The sequence below is a fragment of the Balaenoptera physalus genome, assembly GCF_965194825.1.
Source record: "Balaenoptera physalus genome assembly, chromosome: 20".
Taxonomy (NCBI): Eukaryota; Metazoa; Chordata; class Mammalia; order Artiodactyla; family Balaenopteridae; genus Balaenoptera; species Balaenoptera physalus.
The window spans coordinates 37,808,908-37,829,826 of NC_138901.1; the positions used below are offsets into that span (position 1 = coordinate 37,808,908).

The 20,919-nt window shown below is 41.1% G+C and overlaps 1 pseudogene across 1 annotated transcript; it reads right to left on the bottom strand.

Annotated features, from left to right (window-relative positions):
* Positions 1–1,018: 1,018 nt before the first annotated feature.
* On the bottom strand, positions 1,019–7,514 carry LOC309650214 (regulatory factor X-associated protein pseudogene; annotated as a pseudogene). The gene has a single exon. The product of its transcript is annotated as a regulatory factor X-associated protein pseudogene (transcript).
* Between the last annotated feature and the right edge of the window lie 13,405 nt (positions 7,515–20,919).

Here is a 20,919-nt window from a genome sequence, read left to right on the forward strand (position 1 = left end):
TCCCCGGCCCTTTCGGGAAGTCACGTGGGGCGGGCGGGGAGCGCGGGGGGTGGGGCGGGCCGCGCGGGGCCCCCGGGGTTGATGAGGTGCGAGTTGCGACGTTCGTATCCCGGTGGTTTCCGGGGGTTGGGTGCGGGGCGCTGGGCTCGGGGTTTCAGACGAGCCTCTGGACCACCAGCGGGTTCTTGCGGCCACTCTGCGGATGAGGAAACTGACGCCTCGCGTGGTGAACCCCGGATCCCGGGAGTGAGGGGACTACTGCACAGAAGCCCCTGCAGCAGGTCCCTTCCTTCGGAGAACTCATCCGGACAGGAGTTGTCCCCACCGCCCCCGCGAGCAAAGCTATCTTATCAGGACAGGGTTTTTAAAAAAATAACTGCAGGAACAGTAAACGACTGACTACCTTTTTTTTTTTTTTTTTTTTTTTAAATCCTTCCTTTCTCTTCCCTGGTCCTGGGCTCTGGCGTAAAGGCTTACAGTCTCTGCAGGCTGGAGCCCATGGTCACACACCCACACGCTCAGGCTTAAACTTGGTGATTTCTTTCCATGCCGCCGATATAACATGCTTTTTATTTTATTTTCCATTTCTACTTTACTGGAGTTCGGAGTCATCCCAGTTTAACAAAGTTTTCCTCTCACACACATACAAACACACTTGCCCGTGCACACACACACAAATATAATTTTGAAACATTTTTCTCAAAATTGTTTATTTAGGTTTATTTTCTTTCATTTATTTTTAGCTTTGTTTCCCTCCCTACTCTGGCCTGGGTGCAGGTAAAGTGGGTGTACAATAAGGGAGAAGTGTTCAAGAGAGGGGATGGGGAGCAAAGAGAAAGATAGTGTTTCGGGAGGAGTAAGCTGGAGTTTGCTTTGGGGATAGGGTGGGCAGCAAAAAGGTAAATGCTAATCGTGATCACTGCCATTTATGGGGCACCTGCTGGGTGCTAGACAAGTCATAGATATAATATAGATATAATCTCTTATAATTCTTGTAAGCACTACTAGACAGAGTCATTATATCATTTTACAGATGAGGGTCACATATTTTATACAAAATAGGACTGGGATGCTAGCTCAGGATTGCTTTATTTAATATCCTAATTCCCGCTTTTCCTGTAGTAATAGTAACAGTAATAGTAATTACTATAGTAATATAGTAATAGTTATTCTATTCCTCCAGGACTCTTTACCCCATTTCTTCTCTTTCATATTGCGTTGTTATTTGCACGAGAAGAAGGAAGACAGAAGAATGAGGAGGGTAGGAAATTAAGATTTATTTATTTATCTATTTAGTATCTCATTTAATTCTCCCACTAAATCTTTGAGGTATAGTTATCTCATGGTACAGATGAGAAAACTGAGGCTTAGAGAAACTAAATAACTTGCCTAAGGTAATGGTTATTGGCATCCAGACTATCTGATTCCAGAAGCAAAGCATTTCCTACTATAAAATGCTGCCCCGCCTCCATGGGGAGCAGTTGCCAGGAAATGAACACTATGAAATCCCCTCTGACCTAGCTCTTGTGTGCGAGGTGAGCTGACTCATGCCAGAAGGCTTGCAGAACTCTCCTTCCAGGCAGAGAAGTTTAAAAAGGCTGGTTAGCCAGTGAAGAACACTAGGAGGGGCATACTTTATGTTTATCAAATTCTATGCAGTAGATATTTACTAAGACCTACCTAAATACATTCCACTGTGGTTAGAGAATATACTTTGTATTATTTCAATCCTTTAAATTTATTGAGACCCAAATGTGGTCTGTCTTCTTATTGGTTACTATTTGTATGGTGTCTCTTTTTCTATCCTTTTACTTTCAACCTATTTGTGTCTTTGAAACTAAAGTGTGGTTCTTGTGTACAGCATGTAGTCAGATCATGTTTTTTGTGCATTCTGCCAGTCTCTGCCTTTTAATTGGAGCATCTAATCCATTTACATTAAATTACTAAAAAGATAGGATTTACATCTGCCATTCACTACCTATTTTTATGTTATATATCTTTTTTGCTTTTCAATTTCTCTATTACTGCCTTCTTCTGTGTTAAATATTTTCTAATATACTCTTTTTATTCCTTTGTTATTTCTTCCAATCTTCTTTCTGCCCTCCTTCCTCTCCTCTCCTTTAGGAACTCACATCATGTGTATGTTGGTGAGCTTGTTGATGTCTCACAGGTGTTTGAGCCTCTGTTCATTTTTCTTTATTCTTTTTCTTTTCTGTTTCACAGACTGGATCATCTCAGTTGATCTATGTCCTGATTCATGAATTCTCTCTTCTGCCTGATCAAATCTGCTGTTGAGCCCCTCTAGTGAATTTTTCATTTCAGTTATTGTACTGTTCAACTCCAGAATTTCCATTTGGTTCTTTTTAAAAAATAATAATAATTTCTATTTCCTTACTGATACTCTGTTTAAAGAGACATCATTCTCATGCTTTCCTTTATTTCTTTAGACATGATTTCCTAATGTTCTTGGAACATATTTAAAATAACTGATGTAAAGTATTTGTCTAGAAAGTCCAACATCTGTGCTTACTCAGAGACAGTTTCTGTTAATTTTTTTTTCTTATATGAGCCATGTTTTCTCGTTTCTTTGTATGTATCACCAACTGTCATCAATTTTTTGTTCAAAACTGGACATGGACATTTAAAATAATACAATGTGGCACTGTGGACACCAGATTCCCCCCTTCCCAGGGTTTGTTGCTGTGGCTGTTTGTTGTAGTTATTTGTTTAGTGACTTTTCTGAATTAATTCCGTAAAGTGTGTATTCTTCATCATGTGTTTCTCTAAACTCTCTGCTTGGTTAGCTTCCTGATCAGCTAATGACTAGATAAGGATTTCCTTAAGTGCCTAAAACCAATAAGCTTCCCAGTGTTTTCCAAGGGCTTGGAGTTATTTGCAGACTATTGGTTTTTAAGACTACCATGGAGCTAGGGTGGGGGTAATGGGAAAAGGTCAAGTTAAAACCCCACAAAGTCTGCTGTTCTTACCAAGATTCAACCACTTTCTTTGAATAAGCATTTTTCTGAATTGTTGCAAGCTTTATTGCTAATTTACAGAGTTCTGAAAAAGTTGATCCTGACAATTTTTGCTAGTTTTCTTTTATGGAGGCAGAATTTTCAGGGGTCCTTATTCTGCCATATTACTCTTTTAATGTCAGTAGACTCTGTAGTAGTAACCCCTCTTGCGTTCCTGATTTAAGTAATCTGTGTTTTCTTTCTTTTTTCTTGATTAATCCATCTAATAGATTATTTATTTTATTAATTTTTTCAAAGAACCAGCTTTTGGCTTTAATTTTCTCTGCTCTTTTTTTCATTGATTTCTTCTCATATCTGTTATTTCCTTCTATTTACTTTTGGTTTAATTTGCTCTTCTTTTTCAAGTTTATTAAGCTGGAACATCAGATCATTATTGTTAAACTTTCTTCTTGTCTAATATAGGTATTTAAAAATATAAATCTCCCTCTAAGCACTGTTTTAGCTATATTCCACAAGTTTTGATAAATGTTTTCATTATCAATTTCATTCAAAATATTTTCTAATTTCCTTTATAATTTCTTCTATGTAATTTCTTTGTAATTACTTATAAAGATATGGCTTCATTTCCCACTATCTAGTGCTTTCCAGTGTATCTTATTGTTATTAATTTCTAATTTAATTCCATTTTAGTCAGCTCTACTATCTCAGATGTTTGTCTTTTGAAATATGTTGAGACTGACAGGATGTTAATTTCAATATGATAATGAACTTGTCTATTTCTCACTTTGCATTTGTCCCTTTTTTCCCCCATGTATTGTGAAGCTTTATTATTAGGCACTATTATGCATTGAATTATATCCTCCCAAAATAGAGACACTAGGGTGGCTCTAATGCTTTGGCAGCCAACATAAGCAAAATATATGTTGAAGTCCTAACCCCTGATTTGGACATACGGTTTTGCAGGTTTAATCAATTAAGATGGGGTCATTACAGTGGGCCCTAATTTGACATGATGTAGGAAAATGCCATGTGAAGACAAATGCAGGTGACACTGAAGGCAGAGATTGAACTGCTGTAGCTGCAAGCCAAGGGACACCAAAGATTGCCGGAAAATCCTCATAAGCTAGGAAGAGGCAAGAAAGGAGCCTTTCCTACAGATTCCAGAGGAAGCGTGGCCCTCTGATACCTTGATTTCAGACTTCCAGACTCTAGAACTGTGAAAGAATAAATTTTTGTTTTAAGTCTCCTAGTCTGTGGTACTTTGTTATGGCAACGCTAGGAAACTAATACAAGTACATACACGTTAAGGATTTTATGTATTTTTTATTATTTAACCTCTTGAAAGTCCCCCTTTATCTCTCATAGTAATCTTTCTCTTAAAATCTACTTTGTCCAATAGCAACATAGTTACACTAGTTTTCTTATCTTACTACTTGCATGGTATAGCTTTCTTACGTGTTAATTTCTATTTCTCTGTGTCTTTATGTTTAAAGTGTGTCTCCTGTAGACTGAAGGTATTTGGGTCTTGCTTTTTATGCAGTCTGACAAGCTCAGCCTTTTAATTAGTGTGTTTAGTCCATTTGTATTTAACATACTTATAGATTTTAAGTCTACCAAAACGCTACTTGTTTCTTGGTTGTCTCTTTGTGTGTTTTTTCCCTATGTTACTCTTTTCCAGTCTTCTTTTGGACTAATCCAATATGCTGTACATTTCATTTTCATTTCCTCTTATTGGTCTTTTGCCTATACCTCTATTTCTTTCTTTTTTTAACTTTTTATTTTATGTTGGAATATAGTTTTTTTTTTCCAAAGGTCAATAACTGGACTTAAATGAATAATTCTGGTAAAAGCGTTTGTGCACAGATATGCAGGTATAAAACATATATCAAAAATGAACAAAAAGAGGGCTTCCCTGGTGGCACAGTGGTTAAGAATCCACCTGCCAATGCAAGGGACACAGGTTCAAGCCCTGGTCTGGGAAGATCCCACATGCCGCGGAGCAACTAAGCCCGTGTGCCACAGCTACTGAGCCTGTGCTCTAGAGCCCGTGAGCCACAACTACTGAAGCCCGTGCACCTAGAGCCCATGCTCCGCAACAAGAGAAGCCACCGCAATGAGAAGACCACGCACCGCAACAAAGAGTAGCCCCCGCTAGCTGCAAATAAAGAAAACCTGCGTGCAGCAACGAAGACCCAACGCAGTCAAAAATAAATAAATAAATAAAATGAACAAAAAGATTCCTTCTCTCCTTAAGTACATCTTAGAACAGCCATGACTAAGTTTAACTTGATATATATTTCAGAGCTTAAAACCCAAGAAACTAACAAATTTTTGCACAAGTTTAACTTGAGACACAAGCATTTATTGTCCTAACACTGGAAATACTTTCTTGACATTTGATTTGATACTCTTATTGGTAAGCTTTGCCTTTTAAAAGTTTTCCTAGGAGAAAATACAAGAAAAAAGTATCTATCCAGATTACCCATCACTCTTTGAACATTACTTAGGAATAACACAATCTCAAAATAGCTCAATTTTGAAAAACACAGAAAATGCTGGAGTGTTATTCTTATACTCAGGATCTCTCTTTTTTTTTTTTTTTTAAGACACCAACTGTACTTGAACATTTGTTACTTTTTTTTTTTTTTTAATTTATTTTTGGCTGTGTTGGGTCTTGGTTTCTGTGTGAGGGCTTTCTCTAGTTGTGGCAAGCGGGGGCCACTCTTAATCGCGGTGCGTGGGCCTCTCACTATCGCGGCCTCTCTTGTTGCGGAGCACAGGCTCCAGACGCGCAGGCTCAGTAACTGTGGCTCACGGGCCTAGCTGCTCCGCGGCATGTGGGATCTTCCCAGACCAGGGCTCGAACCCGTGTCCCCTGCATTGGCAGGCAGATTCTCAACCACTGCGCCACCAGGGAAGCCCCCAGGATCTCTTTTTGAAAAAGAAATGAGTATAAAAAAGTAATTTTGTCCTGACATTGGTGGGATGAGATACATTTGTACTGTTCACAAATTCTACACACAAGACTGTCTGTTTTAAATAAGATCAACACTAATAGGGAACAAGAAGTAGAGAAGCCAACTTTAGGAGATGCATTCATTCCAGGGTACTTGGTTAATGCCTCTCAGGTTTTACCAGCACATCTCTGAAAGGGGATGCACATCCTAATCTCACAGCTATTTAACAGTGATCACTTTCCTTATACACAGAAAATATGCTTACCTCTTTGACAGCTCCAGTCTTGACTGCAAAGAAAAGGTTATTACAAGAACACAATTCTAGGTGCCCAACTACATTTTATCATCACAAATAGCTCTCAGTGTTTCTTAACAGGAGGATTATTGGCATTGCGTGTAACATAATTCTTAGTTGTGGGGGACCATTCCAGACACTTAGCATTCCTGTCCTATTCACTAAAAACCAGCAGTTTTCAAGGTCACTGTGACAAGCAAAAACATACCCATGTGTTTCCAACTGCCCCTTAATGAGAATCACTGAGATCCAAGATTAAAATCTATTAACTTCGTGACTTGCACAGAAAGCAACTGCTTCATTACCTTCAGTAACAATAACTGAAGAGGAACACTTTGTTTAAAAAAACATTGTAATTAAATATTACTTTGGAAAGACAAGCTGATTTCTTCAAATGCACAGTGATCTGAAAGGATTAGATGCACAATGTGCCATACTTATTGTCCCCAAATGCACACATACATTCACAGGAAAATGACTGTTTACCTTCTACTGGCAAATCTTAACCCATTTATCTTTAGTATAAAAATACGTCCATCCACTACAATAAGATAAAAAAACGTGTAGATCTTCTTGATAAATTCCCTCACACTGATGTTCCTGGAAACTGCTGTTGTCTTTGCTCCAAAACTTGCTGATACAATAGTTGTTGCTGTTTCTGTAAAAACTGCACCACTTCTGGACTTCTTAGTAAGAAGTCTGTTTTGATTTAACACTTGTTCTAAAAGAGTAGGTCTTGAAGGTTGATCCCCAAAAGATTCTGTTCTCTCTTTAACAGTGGAGAGTATATTATCTGCACTTTCCTCAAGTTTGACGTTTCCCGCGCTGCCAGCCTGGGCGGCCTCACCACAGTTCAGGGCCTGGTCACTTTTCTTCTTCTTGTGCTTATCCTTGTACAGCTTGTTGCGGTGTTTCTTGCACATCCACGGCTTGCACTGTTTGGCCACCTGGCTCGTGGTCTCGCTGCAGCCCTCGTAGGTGCAGGCCTTGCTCATTCTGCCCCCGCCGCTGCCCCTGCTCCGGGTTCTCGTGCTGCCTCCCTCTCCCCCAGAGTGGGTCTCCTCGTCCTCCAGATCCTCCAAACTAGCTGTGCTCTCGCCGCCCCCCCGGGGTCCGAAGCGTCCAGCAGGTCTGTCTCGTCTTCCCCCGCCTCCTCCTCGCCATCCCCCGCCACTTCGCACAGGTACCGAACGGGCTTGCCCGCCCCAGCGCTGCCCCCCCAGGGCCGGAGCCTGCCGCAGGACGCATTTTGGCCGCAGCCTCATCCTGCCCTCCACAGGGGCGCATCACCAGCAGGGTGAACTGCGAGGCCACGGCCGGGACGGAGGCTGGAGCCAGGGCCTGGCCGGGGACAGGGGCGGGGGCCCTGGGGCTGAGCGCGCCGCTAGCGGCGCCGGCCCCGCGCCCTCGGCGACAGCCTGCACCTCCGTGCTGCTGAGACCTGGCGAGGGTCCACGACCCCAACCTTTCAGCACCTGCCGGGCCCAAGTGCACTTAGCAAACCAAGACCCGGGACCCGCGAGATGAAAAGGGGCTGGAATATAGTTGGTTAACAATGTTGTGTTAGTTTCAGGTGTACAGCAAAGTGATTCAGTCATACATATACATGTATCTATTCTTTTTCAAATTATTTTCCCATTTAGGTTGTTACATAATATTGAGCAGAGTTCCCTGTGCTATTCAGTAGGTTCTTGTTGGTTATCCATTTTAAATATAACGTTGTGTACATGTCAATCCCAAACTCCCTAACTATCCCGTCTTTCAATTACATTTCTGGTGGTTGTTCTAGGGATTATAATATGCATCCTTAACTCATCACAGTCTATTTAGAATGAATATATTAAATGAATGAATATGTAAAATATGAGAATCTTATTACATTAAAATTTTATTTACCACCTTTTGCTATTGTTGTCATGTATTTTACATATACATACATAATAAACCCCACACTATCGTGAAAGTCATTAACAAGGAAGCCATTAGACTAGGGTGGCTCTAATGCTTTGGCAGCCAAAGTAAGCAAGCCAAAACCTAAGCCAGAGTCAATTTCTATAAATGCCTCAAGGGAAAAAAATCAAAACTTGAGAACAACCAATCACAAACAGCCAACTAGACTTTCCCAAATAATGCAACTGCTCAAGCTAGAGCCAATTAAATAATTTCCTTGCTTTGCTCCTGCGACTGCTCTGTAAAAGCCTTTTCCCTTGGCTCGTGACAGTAAAGTGCCCTCTAACCAGTTTCAGTTTGGCACTGCCTGATTCAAATCAATGTTTGCTCCAATGAACTCTTCAAAAGTTTAATGTGCCTCAGTTTATCTTTCAACAGTATTATATTATTACATTTACTTTATTTTTTTATAAATTTATTTATTTATTTTTGGCTGTGTTGGGCTTTCTCTAGTTGCGGCGAGCTGGGACTACTCTTCATTGCAGCGTGCGGCCTTCTCATTGCGGTGGCTTCTCTTGTTGTGGAGCATGGGCTCTAGGCACAGAGGCTTCACTAGTTGTGGCACACAGGCTCAGTAGTTGTGATGCACAGGCTTAGTTGCTCTGCGACATGTGGGGTCTTCCTGGACCAGGGCTCGAACCCGTGTCCGCTGCATTGGCAGGCAGATTCTTAACCGCTGTGCCACCAGGGAAGTCCTACATTTACTTTAAACAGTCAGTCACCTCTCAAAGAAAATAAAAGAAGAAGAAAATACGTTATACATAAAAGGATAGATATGTTCTCCACATATTTACCATTTCCAGTACTCTTCATCCTGCCGATGGCTACAAGTTTACTTCAGCATATCCTGTAGTGCAGACCTGCTGGCAATGAATTCTTTCAGCTTTTATTTATCTGAAAATGTCTTTATTTCATCTTCATTTTTAATGGGTAATTTCACAGAATATATAATTCCTGGTTGACTCTCCTTTCAACACTTTAAAGATGTCATTCTGTTGTCTTCTGTCCTCCATTGTTTCTGATGAGATGTCAACTGTCATTTGTATTGGTGCTCCCTTGTAGGTAATGTATTTTATTTCCTCTGGTGGGTTTTGAGATTCTCTCTTTAACTGTGATTTTCAGCATATTAACTATAATGTGCCTAGATGTCTTTTTTTTTTTTAATCCTGCTTAGGGTTTGCTAGGCTTCTTGGATTTGTAACTTGTTCTCTTTTTCCAAATTTGGGCAATTTTTTTTGGTCTTTGTTTCTTCATTTTTTTGGCCTCATTTTCTCTCTCCAATTATATATATGTTAGCTTGCCTGATATTGTCCCATAGTTTACTGAGGCTTTGTTAATCTTTTTAAATCTTATTTTCTTTTTCTTCTTTAGATAGGATCATTTCTATTGATCTGATTTCAGGTTTACTAATCCTTTCTTCTGAAGTCTCCAATTTGCTGTTAATTCCCTAAAGTTAAATTTTAATTTCAGATATTTTATTTTTCCATTCTAGAATTTCCACTTGGTTCTTTTTTTATAGTTTCCATTGTTTTGCTGAAATTTACCATCCATCTATTCATTATACTATATTTTTCTTTAAGTCCATAAAAATATTTTAATAGCTACTTAACATTATTGTCTATTAATTCCAACATTTGGGTCATCTTGGAGTCTGTTCAATTGATTTTTATTTGTTTGTTTTTCTTCATCAGGGGTCAAATCTCTGGGCTTTTTCACAGTAATAATTATTTTATTGTATGCTGGACATCGTGGGTGATATATTTTTTTAATATTTATTTATTTATTTGGTTGCACCGGGTCTCACTTGCGGCATGCAGGTTCCTTAGTTGCAGCTCACCACCTCCTTAGTTGCAGCACTTGAGCTCCTTAGTTGAGGCAGGCAGGATCCTTAGTTGTGGCTCTCTGGCTCCTTAGTTGCAGCATGCAAACTCTTAGTTGTGGCATGCATGTGGGATCTAGTTCCCTGGGCAAGGGATTGAACCCAGGCTCCCTGCATTGGGAGTGCGGAGTCTTAACCACTGTGCCACCAAGGAAGTTCCCATTGTGGGTGATATATTTTAAGAAGTCTGGATTACATTGTCTTCCTTTAAAGAGTATTGATTTTTGTTCTGGTAGGTAGTTAAATTACAGGCATATCCTTTTGGCCATTTTAGCCTTGGTTTTATTCTTTATTAGAGTGGGTGTATTTCAGTTTGGACCTTTTTTTTTTTTTTTAATAAATTTATTTATTTATTTATTTATTTTTGGCTGCATTGGGTCTTTGTTGCTGCACGCAGGCTTTCTCTAGTTGGGGAGAGTGAGGGCTACTCTTTGTTGCGGTGCACGGGCTTCAGTAGTTGTGTCACGTGGGCTCAGTAGTTGTGGCTTGTGGGCTCACTAGTTGTGGCACACGGGCTTAGTTGCTCCAAGGCATGTGGGATCTTCCCTGACCAGGGCTCGAACCTGTGTCCCCTGCATTGGCAGGTGGATTCTTAACCACTGCACCACCAGGGAAGTCCCTCAGTTTGGACTTTAATCTTAGGGCTCAGCCCTTAAACTAAGACATATTCCTGACTCCTAAATTATGTCTTTTCTGGAGTCTCACCTGAAAGCCCAAAGTGCTCATAGAAGTCTCTGCACTCTGGCTTGACCAGACACTAATACCTCTCAGAACAGCACAACCTCTAGTATCACCGTTCAGCTCTCAGCCCACAACAGATCATCTTTGCTAGGCCTCACAGAGCCTCACCCTGTGCCTGTGCAGCCTAGCCCTCACCCAGGGACCATGGTGAATTCCTGTGCAACTTCCTCTTCTTTAATAACCTGCCCCCAATTTTCAGCTGCTTCAGTAGCCCAGTAACCCACTCCCTGCCCCCTCAGCTCAGCAAGCCATCCTTCCACTTAGGATTCACCTCCATGCACCACAGAAGAAATCTGCGGTGACTGTGAGGCTTAGTTCACGTGTTTCTTGTCTCTCCAGTATCATACCCCTACACCAACCACCTTTTGCTTGAAAAAAGGTGCATCACATATCTCGTTCAGTTCTATAGTTGTTCAATGAGAGGGAATCTTGTGCCAGTTACTCTGTTATAGCCAGAGGTGGACATTATTATGTCTTTTTTTTACTTTTTTTTTAAAATTTATCTTCTCATTTCTAATTTCTCTTTATTTATTTGTTTTGGCTGCGTAGGGTCTTAGTTGCAGCATGCAGGATCTTCGTTGAGGCATGTGGGAATCTTTCTTGTGGCACAGGCTCTTCATTGTGGCGCACAGGCTTCTCTCTAGTTGTGGCATGCGGGTTTTCTCTCTCTAGTTGCGGTGCTCAGGCTCCAGGGCGCGTGAGCTCTGTAGTTGCGACACGCAGGCTCTCTCATTGAAAAGTGTGAGCTCAGTAATTGTGGCGCACGGGCTTATTTGCCCTGCGACGTGTGGGATCTTAGTTCCCCAACCAGGGATCGAACCCACGTCTCCTGCATTGGAAGATGGATTCTTTACCACTGGACCACCAGGGAAGTCCCCTATTCTGTCTTTTTTGACATCAGATTCTTTCAGAAGTTTTTGTTTCTCATGTTTTTTGTTTTTGTTTTTTTAATATTTATTTATTTATTTATTTTGGCTGCACCGGGTCTTAGTTGCAGCACATTGGATCTTCGTTGCAACATGCGGGATCTTTTAGTTGTGGCATGTGGGCTTCTTAGTTGTGGCATGTGGACTCTTAGTTGTGGCATGTGAACTCTTAGTTGTGGCATGCATGTGGGATCTAGTCCCCCAACCAATGACTGAACCCGTGTCCCCTGGGTTGGGAGCATGGAGTCTTACCCACTGGACCACCAGGGAAGTCCCTGTTTCTCATGTTTTTGATGCTCCTTTCTACTGGGGCCCTAAGCTTAGGCCTAGTCCACCATTTAGATAATCCAGCACCACCCTGTCTCCTATTCCAATTTTTTCCCACTCTATCTTCTAATCCTAAAAATGGATTAGGATCAAGAGAATAAGGAAACAAGCCACAGAATGGGAGAAAATATTGGCAAAACACATAGCTGACAAAAGACTGTTACTCAAGATATACAAAGAACTCTTAAAACTCAATAATAAGAAAACAAACAACCCAAATAAAATATGGGAAAAACCTGAATGAGCATTTTACCAAAGAAGATATACAAATGTCAAATAAGCATATGAAAAGGTGCTCCACATGATATGTCGTCAGGGAAATGCAAATTAAAGCAAAGAAATACCAGTCTACATTGATTAGAATGGCCAAAATCTAGAACCCTGACAACACCCAACAGGAACTCTCATTCATTGTTGGTGGGAATACAAAAATGGTACAGCTACTTTGGAACACAGTTTGGCAGTTTCTTACAGAGCTAAACATAGTCTTACCATTCAATTCAGCAATCATGCTCATTGACATTTACCCAAAGGAGTTGAAAATTTATATCCACACAAAAGCCTACACACAGATATTTATTTCAGCTTTATGCATAATTGCCACAACTTGGAAGCAGTCAAGATGTCCTTCAGTAGGTGAATGGGTAAATAAACTTTGGTACATCCAGACTATGGAATATTATTCAGTGCTAAAAAGAAATGAGCCATCAAGTTATGACATGGAGGAAACTTAAATGTGTATTACTAAGTGAAAGAAGCCAAGGCTACATACTATATGATTCCAATTATATGACTTCTTGGATAAGGCAAAATATATGGAGACTCTACAAAGGATTAGTGGTTTCCAGAGGATTTTTAAGGTTATGAAACTATTCTGTGTGATACCATAATGGGGGTACATGTCATTTAGTAATACATTTAGTAAATGCATTTAGTAAAACCCATAGACTGTACAACACCAAAGTGAACCTTAGCATGAACTATGGACTTTGAGTGATAATGATGTATCTATGTAGGTTCATCAGTTGTAACAAGTGTACCACCGTGGTCTCTGATGTTGCATGTGTGGGGTCAGGGGATAGATGGGAACTCTCCCACAGCACAGTTTTTTGCTGTGACCCTAAAACTGCTCTAGAAAGAAAGTCTATTTTGCAAAATGGATTAGGAGTCAAAATGATGCTGGATTAAACAAATGCTAGAGGGAACTCCAGCTAAAGGAAATGTAACACACTTAGGGAATTTCCAGGAGAATGTGTTGTTTACATGGGTTATGAAGCCATCTAAAGCTAGACAGAATTCATTTATACTTAGAACATTAGCCCATTCTTTTAACTGGACTCACAGAGGAAGCAATAGGTCTACGAATTCAAAACATCAAATAATTGCTTAACAACAAACAAACACGATGGGCATTTTGGAGCCCAGGAGTTTATCATCCTGAGTAGTATGCTTTAGACTAATTTTAAAAATGAGTTGTATTTCTATGCACTTTATCGCCAGTGATATTCATTGTGGCTTTTTTTCATAATAACAGAAACCTGGAAACTATCTAAACATTTAGTAGTAAAGGACTGCTTAAGTAAATTGATACATCCATGTGATGTGACAGTGTACAAACCTTCACAAAAATGCTACAGGCGAATATTTAAGGACATGGGGGAATACTTTCATGATAACTTTATTTTTTGTTTAGTTTTTGAGGTGATTGTATTTTTATTCTAGCTTTAATTCCATTTTAAGAAAACAGTTTGCTAAAATGTTTTATCAAAAATTATAAAACATTTGGGGAAAACATATTTTTACTTTCTTTCCCTATCTCTCATTTTTTTTTCTTTTGAGAAAGACCAAAGACACACCATCATTTTGCATCTGTTATATTTACTTACATTCTTTTTTGTTGTTATTGTTCTAGCCATGATGTGATATTCTAGGTGAAGTTTTTTTGTTTGTTTTTTTTAACATCTTTATTGGAGTATAATTGCTTTACAATGGTGTGTTAGTTTCTGCTTTATAACAAAGTGAATCAGTTATACATATACATATGTTCCCATATCTCTTCCCTCTTGCATCTCTCTCCCTCCCACCCTCCCTATCCCACCCCTCTAGGTGGTCACAAAGCACCGAGCTGATCTCCCTGTGCTATGCGGTTGCTTCCCACTAGCTATCTATTTTACGTTTGGTAGCGTACATATGTCCATGCCACTCTCTCACTTTGTCACAGCTTACCTAGGTGAAGTTTTTAACCACTTTATAGCAACATCATTTGGGAGTAGGTTAAATAGCCATTTGCGTGTATTGATTTTATATTTCTAGATATTAATGTTTTTTCTTTTTTCCTTTTTGGTTTTCTTGAAGTATAGTTGATTACTGTTGTGTAATTTCTGCTATACAGCAAAGTGATTCAGTTATACATATATATATATATATATATATATATATATATATATATATATTCCTTTTTTATATTCTTTTCCATTATGGTTTATCACAGGTTATTGAATATTAGTTCCCTGTGCTATATAGTAGGACCCTGTTGCTTATCCACTGTATATACAATAGCTTACATCATGATAACATTTTTTTTTAATTTATTTTATTTATTTATGTATTATCTTTTGGCTGCATTGGGTCTTAGTTGCGGCACGTGGGATCTTTTTTTTTTTTAATTAATAGCTTCATTCATTCATTTATTCATTCATTCATTCATTCATTCATTTATTTATGGCTGTGTTGGGTCTTCGTTTCGTGCGAGGGCCTTCTCCAGTCGCGGCAAGCGGGGCCCACTCTTCATTGCGGTGCGGGGGCCACTCTTCATCGCGGTGCGCGGGCCTTTCACTGTCGCGGCCCCTCCCGTTGCGGGGCACAGGCTCCAGACGCGCAGGCTCAGCAGCTGTGGCTCACGGGCCTAGTTGCTCCGCGGCATGTGGGATCCTCCCAGACCAGGGCTCGAACCCGTGTCCCCTGCACTGGCAGGCGGACTCTCAATCACTGCGCCACCAGGGAAGCCCATGATAACATTTTTAAGTGAACAAAGCAACTTGCAGATAACATTTTTAAGTGAACAAAGCAACTTTCAGAAAAGTATATACAATTTGATCCTGTTTCATTTAAATTTATTTGTGTGTAGAAAGAGGTTATACATCAAAATGTTTAGTTATTTGTGGGTAAATGTATTATGGGCATTTTTCTTCTTTATCATTTATGCATTTTCTAGATTTGTACAAACAATGTATATATTGTTTTTAAGAAGAAAAATATATAATTTTTAAAATGAGTTGAATGATATGAACAAAAAGGAGTTAATGTTAGAAATAGGGAAGATGGTTGATTTTTATCAACTTTATTTCCACAGAAGAATGATGGCTCATGACATTAAGCAAAATGTTATTACATTAAATTAGAATCATACTAATCTTCTCATAATGTGCCCCCCGCCCAAAATAAGGAAGTAGTAAGTGGACAGTATTTTCTATAGTTTACCCTTCTTCTATAGGAAATGGCCGGGTATGCCTCTTATATACCAGGAGTTTTGTATCAATTTTTTAGGAACCCTCACAGCTCTGAGTTTGCGTTCTCCCTGTTTCTTCAGCTCCCCGTTTCTTCGGAGCTGTTAAGTGACTTGTCCAAGTTCATATATGACTTTTATATGAGACATCTGTTAAAAACAAACAAAACAAAAAACAAAAAAAACCCCAACAACCTACATTATAAGATTCCGAAATACACACTTAAGCGGCTTAAGATTCTTGTCGGTATAGCACAGTGGTCAAAGACACCAACACCAGCTCTGGAGCTCAGAATAGCTGGTTTCAAATCCCAAATCCGCCGTTTATTCTGTGCGTCTTCTGGACAAATTACTTGGCTTCTCGGTGCCTCCGTGTGTTAGCCATAAAAGGGAGGCAACATGACTTAGGGTTTCTGTGAGGATTAAATGAGTGAAGGTATGTAAAGCACTTAAAACAAGAACTCAATAACTGATAAGTGTCAGCTGGAGTCCAATGTCACATCCATTCTCTTCCATCCTAGGAGCCAGGTCATTGCTCAGATGCAGTATTGTGACTGGAAAGCAGGGCTCCAACTCTGCTGATCTATTGTTCTTAGCTCCTGTCTGCCAGGGAGCCCTCAGTAGTTTAAATCGCCATGGCCTCTGAGGGTGTGCGACCTACAAAAAGCCACCTTGTGGGTATGATCGGAGCATTAGTATACTCCTTCAGTTAAATGAGCCAAAAGAAATTCTCTAAAGTTGGAGTTTTTCATCTGAGGTCCTTGGATCTCCAGTGTTACCAAGGTATTTAAAACTGTGTTTGTGGCTGTCCTTCAAACCCACACAGTAAAATCAGGGACATTATATTATAGTCGTACCTCATTTGGAAACAAAGATGGTATCTCCACTTTGTCCACCAAACTTGGCTGTTTCCAGAAATTAAATCTGGAATTCAAAATAGAAGATTAGCCATATTTTTATCACTGTCATTACTGTAATTATTTGACTAGCTTTCTCTAGATTGTTGCCCAAAAGGAGATCCAAATAGGGTTGACAGACTGGCAGCTTTAATACAATAAGTGTTTGGAAATCCAAGGGTTTTATAAGACAGCATTTGTTTTAAAAAATGGGAAGGGGGAGCATGTTACCTATATTTCTTCTATTTCTATATTGTTGTTAAAAATCTTAATATGACCACGCATGACACATCATACATTTGGATTTATATGGAAGGGGAAAAAAAAAAACTAAAAATATTGCACTGGTTATTATCATAAAGAAATTAAAAAAAAAAAAAAGCAGCAAGACCCTTATTCATGTTGCACACAGAGCAGCTCATTCTAATTATCTATTAAGAGGCCAAAAACACATTCTTGAACTCAATTGTGCTTGGTTTTTTTTACCTAATGATTTTGCAAGAGCACATTCTTAAGAGATTTAGCTCCAAACCTTTTGCTCAGCTCCTAATGGTGGAATTTTGTTTGTTTGTTTCTTCTTGCTCAGCTATTAACCAGGTGATGGGGAGGTGGGACCCTGCACGTTTGGCCACACCCCATCAGCTGCTGGCAACTGGCCACTGCCAGGTTTGGATGTCTGCGGAGGCACCATGATTGAGGCCCTGGATCACATTTCCTTGGTGTCCCCCAGGCTCTCCACCCCCACAGAGGGTTATGCTTTTGGACAATTGCAGATCCCTTATTCTTTCCCCCGTCACCTGGGGTAACTGTGGAGCCTCAGGAAGACAGAAACATCTATGACAGTCAAGGTTTGCTGTACATTTCTTACTCCATGTTGGAAATCCATCAGGGCCTGTATCACTAGCTGCTTCTGCATCTTCTCTCCCCATGCCCACCCCAACCCTACAACTTCTCTCCTTCCTGTTGCCCAGTAGTTCTACTTCCTGATGTTTTCCTAAGTAACATTCCTGATACCATATCCCTTTAAAACATACTACAAAATTATACAGGTATGGCATGCTTGTGGCAATACATTTACAGAGAGGAAGGATTAAAACAGTGAAAAGCCCCCCTCCATCAGTCCCTCTGTGCAGAGGTGACCACTATCAAGTTTCACAGAAGTCCTTCCAGAATATTTGTATCCATATCCTGTATCAGGAGCCTCTTTTTTAATGCAAATGGGAAATATACTCTATAAATATATTATGTGCTACAATTTGCATTTTCACTTAATACTACATCTATGTCTTCCCTGGAATCTTCTACTGCTGGGGAGGTGGTAGACCTTAGTGGTTAAGAGGACAGACCCTGAAGCGGACAACCTAGATCTGGACCCCGGCTCCTTCATCTGCTAGCTGTGTGATCACAGGCAAGGGACTTAACCTCTGTGCCTCAGTTTCCTCTTCTGTAGAAAGGAAATACTAACAGTTCCTATCTCATGTAAATGAATTAACACATGTGAAGTGCTTAGAAAAACAGCGGGCCCAGAGCTATCGTCATCATCTCTATTTTCCAAACTTCCCTGTCACGATTCTCATCTCCAGCCGTGGGTCTCAGTCTGGGGCCAGAATGGCAGCAGTGGCCCCTCCTAGGCTATGAGGATGACCAGGCCAGCATGGTGGTAGGGCTGCTCAGAGTCCCTCAGGCCATGCTGGGTCCATTTCCTGCTCCTGAATGAACAGCTGTGTCATGAAACAGTGTCCAAATGTGTGAGGTGCCCAAAGGGCTCACGGCACCTGTGTTCCAAGACTTGGATCCCCACAGCTCTGGGCCAGCCAGAACCCATGGGTGGTCACCTCTGGCCACTAACAGTGTCATTTTCTCCTCCCAGTATGCCCTACCAATATAATTTTCTATGTGAGCCCCTGTGTGAGAAAGGTCACAAAGCACTGCTCACAGCACTCACTGAATGTATCAGTGCTGGCCCAAATAAAACATTCAGCCTCTGAAAGCCCTGAGCCAGCCCCCAGTTGGAGTAGCTGCATCACTGCCTTTTTCCTCTGCAATGAAAGAGAATCTCAGGTTTGCCAGGTCAGCCCCCAAGAGAAAGCTTCACGGCAGAGAGCAAGTGTAGTCAAGCAGAAGTCCCTTTGATTAGTCTGCTGGGCAGGGCAGTGCCAGCGTTCCGCCTGTGTCCTCCTCTGCCTCAGTACTTGGCAGATCTTCCTGTGCACGCGTCCCGTTTGGTTGGGGTTTGGTTAATGCAACTTCCGACACAGCAGGTCTGGGGTGGGCGGAGACCCTGCATTCCTAATCAGCTCCCAGGAAGGGGCCGCTGCTGATGTGTGGACCCACCGGAGCAGTAAGGTCTTGGCTTAGCCCACTGAACCCTTTCCCTTAGTGTTTGAAACCCAGGAGCCAAGAGAGTGGCCTGTGCCGTTGACCCTGAGGCTGTATCTCAGTGAAACTGACCTGGTTCAGTGGAAACTTGCTGGCTGACATGTGTAACCAACACAACCAATGCCTTTGGACTCTGTTATGATGGATTTGTTTTTTTTTTTTTTTTAATTCAGACATTACCTTATAGCCACATTTCATATAGTAAAACCCTCCCCAAACCCTGCCCCAATCCAGTCACTCAACACGTGGGGTAGCATTACTGCAAGGTTAACAAATTTACCAGCCTGTGTGTCCTGCAGAGCAAACTGCCAATCCCCTTGTATCCCAAATGCATTTTTTCTGGGGTTTCATTATACTTATGTTCCCATAATCTCTCACTGGTTCATCTCCGAATGACTTTTCTGTTAACAGAAACAAAACAAAACAAAACAAAAAACCACCTGAGTTGTTTTCTTAATATAACCACTTTGAAAGTGGAGATCATGTGTTCTAAGTGGCTAGAGCCCTGGGAGAAAAGCTGTACCACTCAAACATTAGAATAAGACACAACAGTTTGGAGATAATGGGTGGATGTGCAGAAATCTCCAAGCCTCCTATTCTAAAAAGCATCACTGGCTTCCTTGGTGGCACAGTGGTTGGGAGTCTGCCTGCTAATGCGGGGGACGCGGGTTCGGGCCCTGGTCTGGGAGGATCCCACATGCTGCGGAGCAACTAGACCCGTGAGCCACAACTACTGAGCCTGCGCGTCTGGAGCCTGTGCTCAGCAACAAGAGAGGCCGCGACAGTGAGAGGCCCGCGCACCGCGATGAAGAGTGGCCCCCACTCGCCCCAACTAGAGAAAGCCCTCACACAGAAACGAAGACACAACACAGTCAAAAATAATAAATAAATAAATAAATAAAAATTATTTTAAAAAATAATAAAAAATAAAAAATAAAAAATAAAAAGCATCACTGATGAGAATTAGATGACTGACTTCCTCCTACCTGAAAGAGGAAATCAGAGAAAATCTAAACATGACAACTATGATATGAAATATGACACAAGTTATTTCTAACAGGTGAAAATAAATTAAAAATAAGGGGGTTCAAGTGCTACCAAAAATTTGGAGCAGGACCCTGGGCAAGTCGCATAATGGAAACATAAATGATAACTAATGTCTCATCAAGCGCTTACTACGTGCCAGGGCCTGTGCTAAATGCTTTACACGCATTATCATCTCGCTCGGTCCTCACCGCACTCCTATTGGTGGGTACTGTGATGAGGAAATCGAGGCTCGGAGAGGTTAGGTAACTTGTCTTATGAAAAAACGACTAAGAAGAGTACAAGGCAGAACTGTACCTGGTTCATCAGACTCCAGCGCCCGTGTTCTAACCACAAGCATCTCTTGTTATTTCACCTACGCTGAGTCTGCCGTTTCAGGGTAAAATGGAGGTTGGGCTTCATTATTCCAAAGGCGGCTTCCGGCTTTTAACATTTTGTGACCCTACAATGACCGAAGATTGTGTGCTTAGATTCCAGTAAAGACTCACAGTTCAGACCGGAGCTCTACTTCCCCCTTGAGTCCACTGGGACGCGGAAGAGATGATATTCTCCTGGCTGACCCATTCCCCTGGGGGCGCCTGGACCAGGTAAAGAGCTGGATGCTCCCTGTAACCCCACCCTCACCTAGGCAGGGAATCTTCGGAGTGAGCGTTTTAGATCAGGATTCCTAAGTATAACTTGAGAGTGAGATGAATCCACCATAAAGAATAGCCAATGCTAATACTCGGTAGTGACTTTTCTTTCTGAAGGTTAAGCTGGACTGTACTTCATTTTTATTTATTTATTTTCTGGGGCCGCGCTGCGTGGCATGGAGGATCTTAGTTCCCTGACCAGGGACAGAACCCGTTCCCCCTGCAGCAGAAGCACAGAGTCTTAACCACTGGACCGCCAAGGAAGTCCCAGAGTTGGAGTTTATTGTTATTATTATTTTTTGGCCACTCCACACGGCTTGTGGGAGTTAAGTTCGCTGACCAGGGATCGAACCCAGGCCCTCAGCAGTAAGAGCAAGGAGCCCTAACCTCTGGACCACCAGGGAATTCGCCAG